The sequence below is a fragment of the Pipistrellus hanaki genome (genome assembly GCF_964339955.1).
Source record: "Pipistrellus hanaki genome assembly, chromosome: 19".
NCBI classification, from domain to species: domain Eukaryota; kingdom Metazoa; phylum Chordata; class Mammalia; order Chiroptera; family Vespertilionidae; genus Pipistrellus; species Pipistrellus hanaki.
In genome coordinates, this window is record NC_140521.1 from 19,559,012 (window position 1) to 19,571,458 (window position 12,447).

The window sequence follows — 12,447 nt, forward strand, 5'->3', positions numbered from 1 at the left end:
GCCCCTACCGGGGACGTGCCCGCAACCAATATACATGCCCTTGACCCTTCAGTCCGCAGACAGACACTCTGTCCACTGAGCCAAACCGGTTTCAGCAAGAGGGCCAAATTTTTGTTAATTAATGGGGAAAGCTTCTTTCTCACATTCTCCTAGTGTATGAAAAGCAAGCGCAGTTGGGAAAACATTTGTTTCTAGGTCCCCTGGTTTGGGAAATATTTACTGGTGATACTACCCGATCCCCTATATTTATTTATTATTTTTATAAATGTTTTTATTGATTTTTTGAGGGAGGAGGGGAGGGAGAGAGAGAGATCGATCTGAGAGAGAAACATCGATTGGGTACCTCTTGCATGCTCCCCACTGGGGATGGAGCCCACGACCCAGGCACATGCCCTGACCGGAATGAAACCAGCAACCTCTTGGTGCAGGGGATGACACACAACAAACTGAGCCACACCGGCCAGGGCCTCAGCCCTGACACTTATTTCGGAAAGGGGTTCTCGACGGAATGGCTAACTCTGGCAGAATTCCTTTCGGGAAGAAGAACCAACCGCCAAGAGACAATTGGATTCGCTTTTAACCCCTCTTCCTTCTCTTTGCTCCAAAGTCCAGAGAGGAGACGAGAGGTCGCTTCTGAGGCTGAAAGAGATGGATCTTTCCAGGGGAATGCCAACGTGGCTCCTCCTGCCTGCCTCCCGCACCCTCTGCCAAGGCCTCCCCTCGGACATCTGGCCCCAGCAGGAAGGAGCGGGGCCCAGGCACTGATCCGGGCTCTGACATCCGCAAAGGAAGGCCGCCTCCATTCATCATTCGAGCCAAGTACAGCCCTCCCGCCCCTCTCTCCTCCCGCCATCACCTGTGTTTCTAGAGCTGCCAGAGGCCTCGCTTTCCCTTTGTTTTCATTTAGCTCTGGATTAAGGTGTGGTGTTTTTTTTTGTTTGTTTTTTTGTACAGTTAATTAGAAGATAATAATGCCGGCGTGCTTATTGTTAATTGTTTGTATCTGTACTTGATACCTCGAAGCCTGCGAAGGTCTCAAGTTCGAAGATTTGGCTTGTCACACGTATTAGTCATTGTAATTAATTGAGCCCATCCACGTTTACTGGTGCTCTGGGTAGAGTTAGAGAGGAACAGCGGCAACTAGGAACGTCTCCCCCGCCCTGCACTTATTCCTAGAAAGAGAACTTCGGGGGATCGAATCCTTCCTGTGACACTGACTCTACCTGACCAGCTTCTTTTCCCACTCCTCCAATAAGGTCATCTCTGTAGGACCCTCCAAATCCTCTCTCTCTCTCTCTCTCTCTCTCTCTCTCTCTCTCTCTCTCCCTCTCTCCCTCTCTCCCTCTCTCCCTCTCTCTCTCCCCCTCTCTTTTTCTCTCTCTCCCTCTCTCTCTTTCTCTCTCTCCCTCCCTCTCTTCCTCCCTCAGCTCCCTGTTAATTACCTTTGTACCCCGGGGCCCAGCGGCATTGTAGGTGGGGCCTAGGGCAAAATAAAAACGTGAATCCCCTCGTTTAAGACTTAAGACTCTCCCCCTAGTCAGTTTGGCTCAGTGGATAGAGCGTCGGTCCAGGTTCCATCCTGGTCAAGGCCATGTACCTGGGTTGCAGGCTCAATCCCCGGCTTCAGTTGGGGCATGTGTGGGAGACAACCCATCAATGGGTTTCTCTCATGTTTCTCTCTCTTTATGTTTCTCTCATTCCTTTTCACTCCCTTTAAAAATCAATGGGAAAATATCATTTTTTTAATCTCTCTTTCTCTCTATCTCTATCTCTATCTCTATCTCTATCTCTATCTCTATCTCTATCTCTATCTCTATCTCTTTTTTTCTTTTGGTTAATCCTCTCCTGACCTCCGGCCGCAGAGGCCGCATGCCCAGGAAGCCAGCTCTGCTTGCCTTTGATCACCTCCTCCCTTTCTCCAAAAGGGGTCTTTCCCACAGATGTCCCCAGCGCCCCACCCCCACCCCCACCCCAAAGCTAGGACACCGTGTGGCACCAAGAGGGGCTCGAGTCACGAGCCAGAGGACTTCCAAGCGCAAGCTTGAAAATTGCCAAGTGTAACCATGCAACTCCCTTGCTTAGAATTCGGTGGACGGCACAAAGGGAACTTTCTGGAGAAACAGAAATGTTCTATCTTGACGAATTGGGGGGGGGATTGGGGAGGGAGAAGCGGGGGCGGCGGGGGGTGTCACATAGGGATAAACATTTGTCAACACTCACCAAACTGTAGGTGTTAGACGCCGTGTATGCCCACACATCGGTAAAGCATGGCATGGCTGACACGCTCTCCACACACCCTCAGGACAACGTCTCTCCCTTGTCACATGTCACACAAGGTTCTTCCCCAGAGCCCCACTCTTCGTCTTCCAGTATCACCTCCAGCACTTCCTGAAGCTCCCTATTTCCGGCCCTGCTGGCTGCCAGCATGCCCCATACCCTCCTGCCCCTCACTCAGCTGCACTCTGGCCCAGGAGTGAAAAACCAAATACCTCACGCCCAGTACGGCATCACAGCACCAACCAAGGAGGCCTGAGGGGCTGGGCTGGAGCCCAGCCCTGGAGCTTCCTGCTGGCCCAGGTGTTAACCATTTAGTCTCTGCATCCTGGGGAAGTGGACAGAATCCCAGGTGAGAGAGGTTGGGGAGAGGCCCACTGGTGGGTCCTTGGAGATTAACCAATCCATATGGAGGTAATCTATATATATATACACAAGACTGGAACGGCAGCATGACCAGAATTATGGTCACTATGATGCACACTGCGGCAGCCAACCAGCCCAATTGGGGCCCCTATTGACCCCCCCCAACCACCCATGGCCCCTCTCCCCGATCCTGCCTCCCAATTGCCCCCCACTCCGACTGGAGGTGGGGCCAGCTAGCCAACCACCCACAGCCCTCCTCCCCTTGCCAATCCCATCTTGATCAGTCCCCCACCACCACTGCCCAGAATCTCTTCTCCCCTATTGGCCTGGCCCGATCTGCCCCCATTGGGGCGGGTTGGCTGGACCCACCTATGCATGAATTCGTGCATTGGGCCTCTAGTCAAATATATGCCCAGCATAGCCACAGGAGTACATGCCTGCTGAACTCACTGCCTGAAATGCAGGCCAGCCCTTCCTTGTCTGAGTGACATCTCCTTCCTCCACCTTCAAATCTCAATCCCAGGGTCTACTCCCTGATTTTCTCTTCTCTTCTGGTCTCCCTTTTCGTATCTCTATTATAGCATTTGCCACGCTGTCCTAGATTTAACTGATATACCTTCCTGTCTTCTCTGTCTCTTTAAGGCAGAGATATGACCTCCTGTACTGAGTCCAGTGAAGAGCTTGGTGCACACCTAAAAGGGAAGGGATTTTCTTGTTGGCTTCTCACATGTGGTACAGACCCAGATGGACATGTGTGGATGGACGGACGGACGGATGGATGGATGGATGGATGGGATGGATGGATGGATGAATGAATGTGTGAACAGGTGAATGAGTGCATTTCCCCTTTCCCTTATCTACCAGATGATGCAGATTCTTGGGACACGGGTTTAGAGAGACAATGTTACAGCAGAGATCTTGGACGCTGGACTCGGGCAGCCTGAGGAGATCTGAGCACTTGGCGGTCAGCATATCCGGGCAAGTGACTTGACTTCCCCGAGCATCAGATCTGACTTCACAAGGTTGCTGAGAAGCTCAGACGAGACAATTCTTAGCCATCAGTGGCCCCAACTGAGAAAGAAGTGGATCTTGTTCACTGGGAAGCCCGAACGAGCAGAGCCCTGTGGTCATGAGACAGCAGGCCAGGAAGTCACTTGCCATTCGTGGCCTTTCACCATCTCCCGGGTCTCCTGGGCCAGATGATTGCACAACCAGAGTGCAAACTTCCCTGCAATAACATAACCATTGGCAGATGTTACTGAACTCAAATCCGGATGACAATAAAAATGGGCATTTTTTTTTTTTTTTTACTTGCCTCCAACTTCCTGTTTCTCTGCTGGAATTTCAGCCAAGATTGAGAGAGAGAGAGAGAGAGAGAGAGAGAGAGAGAGAGAGAGAGAGAGAGAGAGGAGACAGGCGGGGGGGGGGGGGGTTGGTCTCCTAGAGAAACTCACTTTGTGATTGCCTTTCAGCCTTTCTGGACTTTCTGCCCAAGAATAAGTCTTGGCTGTTCTTGCTCAGAAATGGCCCCCTCGCCCCACACCTCCACTCCTTCTAAACCAGGGCCTCCCAACGCAATCCTAAACTCCTCAGGAGTCTCAGTTTTGCATCCTGCCTACGAACTAGGGCCCCAGAGTCAGACACCCTGGGCTCTATCCCGCCCTCACCAGCTCTTGGCTGAGAGGGCTTGCTCGAGGCTTTAAGCTCTCACATCTGACTTTCCTTCCTTGTCCAGCAATGACAACATGGTGTCTGCATCTCACAGTATCTGCAGGGAATGAATCCTGTGACTGAGCGGCAGATCTTGATGAGAGTTCACGAAATGCTGGCTGTTATTGCCCGCGTTGTTCTAAGAAGAGGATAGGAGATGGCAGAAAGATTTTTAAATTTTATAATAAGGCCGGCAGAACTACCTGCAAATCAGAAAGACACTCATAGGATAAGTCGCCAGGCCCCCTGAGGAAAGGTCCGGAGTCAAACCGCTGGACCTAATGACACCGAGGATCTCAGTGAGATGAGGTCACCCTGGGTTAGTGTGGGGCCTCAGTCCAGTATAAGTCCCCTTACAAGAGAAGGGGAGACGACGGCACATGGCAGGGCCTGGTGAAGTCAGAGGCAGACACTGGAGAGATGCAACCACAAGCCAAGGAAGCTGGCGGCCACCAGAAGCCAGAGGAGACAAGGAAGGAGACAAGGAAGGTCATATTTTCCCCCTTCCCCCGCCCCGTCCCCCACCAGAGCCTTCGGAATGGAGCACAGCCCTTGGTTCCAGCCAGGTCCCCAGGACTGTGTGAGAACACATGTCTGGGTTTTTGCAACACCCCCCCCCCTAGCCCCCCAATTTGTGCCCATTTGGTACAGCCACCCCAGAAAACGAACACATCCCATGGCATCTTCAGTGGGGAATGCGGCCACTTGCCTCTACGGGGTAGCTCTGAGGATGAAGATGATGATGATGCGGCAGGGTTGGGTAGAAGCCGGCACGGGGCCTATACCACCTGACCGTGAAGAGCAGACTGACTTGGGTTCAAACCCCGGCCTCCTTTGCCAGAGCTGTGCGATCTTGGACACGTGACTCAACCTCTCCGGACTCCAGTTTCCTCACCGATGAAGCAGGAGTCGCCATACGCCCCTGTCCTGGGATAATGGGATGATTCAGAAGACGTGACCCACGATGGGCCCCATACGCACAGAATGCCTGGTGAGCGGCTGCGGGAATGACTCTTCGGGGCAAATCCACCCAGCCTCCCGGGCCTGTGGCGAGAAGCCCGTGCGGTGACGGGGTGGCCTGTGGCTGAGGGGGGACCCACAAAGCTCCATGGCTGGCTGGCGCTGCTGCTCTTTTCCTCCTGGAGGAGAGTCCTGGCGGTCTCGGGGTGCCTTGTGAAACAGCCAGGCATTCCGGCAGCCGCTCCATTGTCCTGGCTGATGCCAACCACGAGAGAGAGCCGTGCAAGGCCGCCCCCAGGCATTGCCAGTGTCTGCCACGAACCTTCTCCGGGCGGTGACTTCTAACCAGGCCGTGCGGCTCCGTGGTCGGTCCTGTTCCTCTTCCCAAGGGTGTCTGGGAAGGCCCCCCCCCCCCCCCGCCCCTGACCCTCCTCCTGACCGCCTAGAAGGGGCACGTCCCCTCCCCTCTGTGAAAGGACACTTTCCCGATGAGGCCGGCTCGTATTTCAAACTGCATCGCCAAGGCATCGGGAGCCAGTAAAAGGGGGCATTTAACACCGTATTTATTTTGACTGGCAAAACAGGTCACGGCTGTAAAAGAAACAGCTCATGAGAGCGAGTGAGGCAGCCTCGCGGGCTCCGGGCTCGCTCTTCTCTACCCACACACGCGCTGTTTAAAGCATTCCAGGGCCGCTGCCAACTTTCCTGGCAGGGCTCTTATTTCTTTACATGTATGTTGCATTCCATCTGTTTAATGTGCGCTCTGTGCCATTCGTGGATTTTGGCAGGGCCTGGCGAGGTGGCATGGCGTGCTCGGGCTTGTTCTAAGCGAAACAGGGCAGGAGGTGGAGGGGCCCGGAGGCCGGGGCAGGAGGCCTGTTTCGCTCTGGCTCAGGGGGGCCCGGAGTCCCAGAGACCAGAGGGCCATCGCCTGGCGGTTTTGCTCCAGCGGCGGCGGAATCCCACACACGCCACTCCTGTGCTTCACCCTCCACGAGGGGCCCGGTGGGGGAGGCGTGTTTCTGACACGCGGCCAGAAGGAGAAAGGGGATGGAGAAAGGTAACAGTGGGGAAATCCACTCCCTCCCCCCCCTCCCCCCCGTGACTCTGGGGTTTCCCTGGAACCATTCTGCGGCCTTGAAGGCCAAAACAATGCCAACATCCAGATCCGATCGATGGCCGCCAGGCCTCCAGAACACAGAACAGCAGCTTGATGCTCAAGAAAGGGAGTGGATTGATAATTATCAGGGGGAAAGGGGTGTGAGAGTGCAGGAAGAGACTGGGTTAAAATCGTATAACTTATGGATGAGGACAATGGCGTTTGGGGGGGGGGGAGGAGGGGGGTGGAAGGGAGCTATGGCGGGGGCGGGGGTGGGGGAAGGAGAAACAATTGTAATAATCTGAGCAATAAAGATTTATTTAAAAATAAATAAATAAATAAATAAATATGTCAAGCAGGCCAAAAAAAACCCCAAAAAACCACTCGGTGCTTGGGGGAGAAGCTGAGGCCACCCGCTGTGCTTGGAATCTTGTTTCACCCGCTTGGAAGGTGGGAAAGCTGGTTTCTGCACCCAACACTTCCGGTGAGACCCAGTTTAAAAACGAAAAGGTGCCAGTCCGGTGCGGGAGGAACAAAGCCCTGGATGCCCTGCCCGGTTTCACTCAGTGGTAAGCGCGTCGGCCTTTGGACCGAAGGGCTGCAGGTTGATTTCGGTCAAGGGCACGTACCTCGGCTGCAGACTCAATCCTCGCCCCCGCCCGGGCGTGTGCAGGAGGCAGCCGATCCACGTGTGGCTCTCACATCGATGTTTCTCTCACTCTGCCTCTCCTGCTCCCTTCCACTCTGAAAATCAATGGGAAAAAGATCCTTGGGTGAGGACTAACAGCAAAACAAAACACACACACACACACACACACACACACACACACAGAAACCAAACCCTCTCTAGACTCTATTGTTGGGTGTCGGGTGGCCCAAACCAGTGCCTGGCTTGATTCAAATGTTGGCTTTTCCTCTGGAGCCTAGTGAGCAGAGCTCTTTGAAAGGAGGAAATGGAACACTCCGGACGGAGGAGGAAGATGCCAGGGTTAAAAAGTGCACACGCGCTCTCTCCGTAGGAAAAAGCCTGCAGCCTAGTTTTTTTCTCTGCCCCGTGCGGCCCAGGAGCGCGAACAGAACCCCCCCTGTTAAGAAGTGGAATTACTCACCTGAGCGGGGAGAGATGACATGGCAAAGGGGGGAAATCAGCGCTGGCTCCTAATGAGAAACAGCCCGTGTGGGAGAAAGCGAGCTGCATTGTGTATTCCGGGTTGGCCGGCTGCGCGGGCTGGGAGGGGGTGGGGGGCGGGGGAGGGGTGGGGGAAGGGAAGGGCCCAGCGGGAACATGTTTCAGATGGGACTCCAGGCCCTGGAGCCCATCCTGACCCTCTGGCTTGGAATTTCTGACTCTCCTCTCCGCCTTGACTCAGAATAGGAAACCGTATCCTGACCGCGCGCTGCTTTTTATAGAATCAAACTTTCTTGCCAGCTTCCTCCAGAGATCGCCCCTCATGGGCTCTGAACAATGCGCCAATCATCCTCTGGAAGAGAGGGGAGCGCTGACCCGGGTGCCCCCAGTGCAGCCCAGGCCCAGAGCCCAAGGCAGACAGCGGGCACAGCGCCTGGCCCGGGTACCCGGCCTGGTGAGTCCGGCGTGTTCATACAGGTTGGGAAAACGTCTGGCCCGTCTTTGTACTCTCTCTCTCTCTCTCTCTCTCACTCTCTCTCCCTCTCTCTCCCTCTCCCACTTCTTCTAACTTGGATCTCATCGCTCAGCGGTGACGCCGGCCAAGTTCACGTTTGCCAGTTGCCGAGTGGATAATGGATGTTGTGAGATTAGCAATATGCGAAGGATGAGGAGCAGGGCATCCCGTCGTCGGTGCGAAAAAGTGACGCCCCTGGATCCCCACGCAGCCCGAGAGACGAGCCCCGTGTGGGCAGAAATCAACAAGGGCGAGGACAGAATGACTTCATGGCCATTCAGTCTGTCACCGTCTTCGCACTGGTCCCAACCCCCCACTCCCACCCCCGCCCGGGACCCCTTCCCCTTTCCCCCTTCCCCTAGCAGTCAGTTAGCAGGGGTCATTTCTTGTGTGTAAGGTATCCCGGAGCTTGGAAGCCCAGAGGGGACATTCACGGGTTGCAGAGGGCTTAGCAGTCCCTCACTGGAGCTGGGTTTTGTTTTCAACGCCCCGAGGACGGGAACGGGGCAGCTGGGAGCTGCTTGTAATTGGGAGCCGTCTCCTGCCAGGTCCCAGCAGCTTTAAGGGATATCCAGTTTTAGGTTTACAGTGCTACATTCTGGCTCGTTGAAATCGCATCTACACGTTGCCAGAATGTGTCATAAACCACAAAATCTGTACAAAAATACACTGGCACGATGGCTCCGCAGCCTTCCGTCGGAGGGGTCGGGAGCGGCGTGTCCCAGAAGCATTGATCTTTCGCCGCCATCTCGCCGGGGATGTGGGTCCCCCGGGGCAATTACCATTCGTGGGATTCCCGCCCTGGTCTGACTAGTTGGCTCAGCTGCTCAGAGCACCAGGTGAAAGGGCCAAGGAGTGGGCCTCGCTCAGTCCTCCTGGCCACCCATGGCATCCCTACCTGTGCCACCCCGAGCCAGGGCCTGGGGTCAAGCCCAGTGCACCATGCCCACTTGCTCCTGGGAAAAAGTCCCACATGCTCTGCTCACCTGGCCGGTCCCAGCTCCAGACACAAAGCCTCTCCTTTTGGACCCTCCGGCCGGCCAGTTCCCTCTGGCCGCTGAGCCTATGCACCTGCTGTTCCCCCTGCTAGGAAGCCTCTTCTCGGGGCTGGCTTCCGCTCCTCTGCCAGCCTTCAGTTTGCAGGTGGACTGATCATGGAAGCCTGGCCTCTGTAGCTGTCCTGTCCACGTGGGCTGCTGTAACAGAAACATCAGAGATGGGGTGACTTCAACGACACAGTTTTTCCTCACAGTTCTGGAGTCTGGGAAGTCCAACGTCAAGGCCCTGGCAGATGTGGTGTCTGGTGAGAGCCCTGTTCTTAGACAGTTCCCTCTCTGTGTCCTCACGTGGAGCTATTCCCGGTCCCTTTTATAAGGGCACTAATCCCGCTCACAAGGGGCCCACCCTCAAGACCTAATCGCCTCCCAGAGGTCCCATCTCCTAATGCCATCCCCCTGGGGGGTAAGATTTCCATATGCAAGTTAAGGGCACCGCAGACTCCAGCCCACAGAAGCAGCACTTAGGAAAACGATCACTTAAGCTTCCGCTTCTCAAATGGCAACATGCACTCGAATCCCCTGGAGATCACGTTCAAGTGCAGGTTCTGGCTCGGCAGGTCTGGGGCGGGGCCTGGGACTCTGCTCCTCTAACAAGCTCCCAGGCAAAGCCAAGGCCAAAAGTCCACGGACCACACACCCTGAGCCGTGGCACCAACCTTTCTCAATCAGGGTTCCCAGAGAGGAAAAGGTCTGACAGAAACAAGTTAGGCTGCCATTTCAGTTCTCCTAAAGATGGAACGTAGCTAGCACCGCTAACCAGAAGCTAGCTAATCCATCACATACGGTAGATGCCTCAGGGCAAGGATTCTCCACCTCCAGGCTGCTGGCCTTAGGAGTCAGGGCGTTCTTTGTGGGGGGCCCTCCTGTGCATGCAGGATGTGGAGCAGCACCCCGAGGCTCTACCCACTGGATGCCAGACGCACTGTCCCCCACCCTCCCAGTGTGACAACCAAAAATGTCTCCAGACGTTGCTCAATGTCACTTGGAAGGTGGTGACAAGAGAACCACTGCCTTAGGACATTGGGGAGCCATTCTTCGGCATTCCCTGCGAAGAAGGGTGGGCTGTGTAAGGCAGTGTTTCCTTTCTTTCTTTCTTTCTTTCTTTCTTTCTTTCTTTCTTTCTTTCTTTAAAATTTATTTATTTCAGAGAGGAAGAGAGAAATAGAAACATCAACGATGAGAGAGAATCATTGATTGGCTGCTGGGGATCGGGCCCGCCCAACCGTCATGTGCCCTTGATGGGAATCGAACCAGAGACCCTTCAGTCCGCAGGCTGATGCTCTATCCACTGAGCCAAACCAGCTAAGGCTGAGGTAGTGTTTCCTTCTAGGCTATCACCCCATTGCTAGCACGGTGCTCTATATTTGGCAGACCGTCAGTATGTATTTGAATAAATGAATGAACGAAAAGAAATGAATGAACATGAACTCCCAAATCCTGCGTGGCTGGTGGGGTGAACAGAATTGCATTCACACAACCTCCAACCTTCTCTGCCCTACTCTCTCCCTCAAAAAAAAAAAAAAAAAAGTCAGACTTTTGGGTCAGTTGTCATCCATGGCACAGTATTTCTAAATGGAGCATTTTCCAAAAGTAAATGTCCTTTTGGGGAAAAAAAAAATGCAAAGAAGGATTCTTACTTGAGATCTTTTTAAAAAATGTCTCCACTGACTGAAATCCTCCTACTGTAAATACCCAGAGGATTGCATTTGCTTAAACAAAATTAAAAAAAAAACACAACCTGCTGTTTTTAGTCTCAAGTGTAGAAAGTTCTTGAAAATCATACCCTCCCCCCCCCCCTTTTTTTTTCATCTGACTGAGCAAATTATAAAATGATAGAATTAATTTTGATTCTAGATTGTGTTTCTCAGACTGAGGCCTCATGGATAAAGTAGCATCAGGGACTTATATTTTAAGAATCCCTGTCGTAGTAACACCAGGAAATAAGGTGCATTCATTCAATTTGCTTGTCTCTGCAGGCTCAGAGGCTCATTTTCAAACCAAACTGCTGTGCAGAAAACAAACCTTCTCCTTCTTTTCTTCCAAACGTTTGGGCAAGTGGGATTTGGAGCACTGAAGTTTCTGGAAGGGAATATGGTGATGGTGATGACATTCCAATGCTCTTCTAAGTGTATCCTACTTTACCTAGTAGAGGCAGAAAACCTTTCCTACCTTGTATGCCTGTGCTGCCATCAATTGATAGGGTCTGCATGCATGGTTTATGGAAAAGCATGCTGCGATCGATTGGTAATGTCTGCCATAGGCAGAGGTGTTGAGTGGTGGAACAGCTGTGTGTTTGCCATTCCTGGATCCTGATATGCTTTCCCTCTCTAATACAGGTGTCCCAGGCAAAAAAGAGAGTGTTAAGGAGAAGGCATGACATGTCTGACTCCATTATTCATATACACCAAGTCAGCACTTCAACTCAAGAGACATGACACAGAAACACACTGTTGGAAGGAATTTCCCTTCCTTCTGTGGACATACTGGAATAGGATGCCATCGTGTGACTCCCTCTCGGGGTGAGTATGGCCAGGCCAGGCCATTAACACCCATCCAGTCACCTGACATTGCACGCTGTCACCGTGACATCATACTACTGAACCAACGCATCCTCCTTCCTTGGAATAAAAAGACATTTTCATAAGACTTATTACGTCTGAATAGGAATCATATTCATCATTAGTCAGTTGGCTTGCTGTCCACAGTATTTAAGTGAAGGGAAACAAACAAAAAAGAAGAAGAAGAAGAAGAAGAAGAAGAAGAAGAAGAAGAAGAAGGAGAAGAAAGAGAAAAAGACCAGTTTAAGATCTTCAAGACACTGATGAGTAAGTAATGATGGGGGGAAAGCAACAGTGATCATAAGAAAAAAGAAACAACTCAAAGTGAAAAAAATCCACAAAAAGACTCTTAACATTCAATATTCATCTTTATTTCAAAAAATAAGGAGAGGGATGGTTAAAGAGATGAATTCACATTTGAATAGAGTCCAAATGACTTAAGAGTTATTTGTATTCTAATTTTTCAGATGGACAAGGAGGGATACCACAGTTATGTGATACATTAGGGGTCGAAATGAAATGGGAATACTTCTTTCATTTAAAAGCAATTTTCTTGCCTTTGCGGTCCCTGAGAGTTTCTTAGCTGGTGAGCGACAACCAGCCCCTTCCTCCTTGGGCTCCTATTTCAGATCCAACCTGGTTAGGGGAGGGGAGAGAACGGAGTTATGGTTGTGAGAGCTCCCTTTTAAAAATCATGTGGCTGCAAGTGAGGGCTTTCCAGTAGGCTTGAGAGGTCAGACGTTTTGAATCTGAATTGGAAAGCTTGGGTAATAGCAGAA

At 52.4% G+C, this 12,447-nt stretch overlaps 1 long non-coding RNA gene across 2 annotated transcripts; it reads right to left on the reverse strand.

Annotated features, from left to right (window-relative positions):
- Positions 1-1,426: 1,426 nt before the first annotated feature.
- LOC311613431 lies at positions 1,427-11,530 on the reverse strand. 2 transcript variants are annotated; one of them, XR_014793454.1, is made up of 4 exons: positions 11,445-11,530; positions 7,519-7,989; positions 7,039-7,153; positions 1,427-3,868 (listed from the first exon to the last, which is right to left on the reverse strand). It is a non-coding gene; the product is annotated as an uncharacterized lncRNA (long non-coding RNA). The 2 variants fall into 2 exon arrangements; XR_014793455.1 differs by lacking the exon at positions 1,427-3,868 and adding an exon at positions 5,060-5,277.
- Positions 11,531-12,447: the final 917 nt, after the last annotated feature.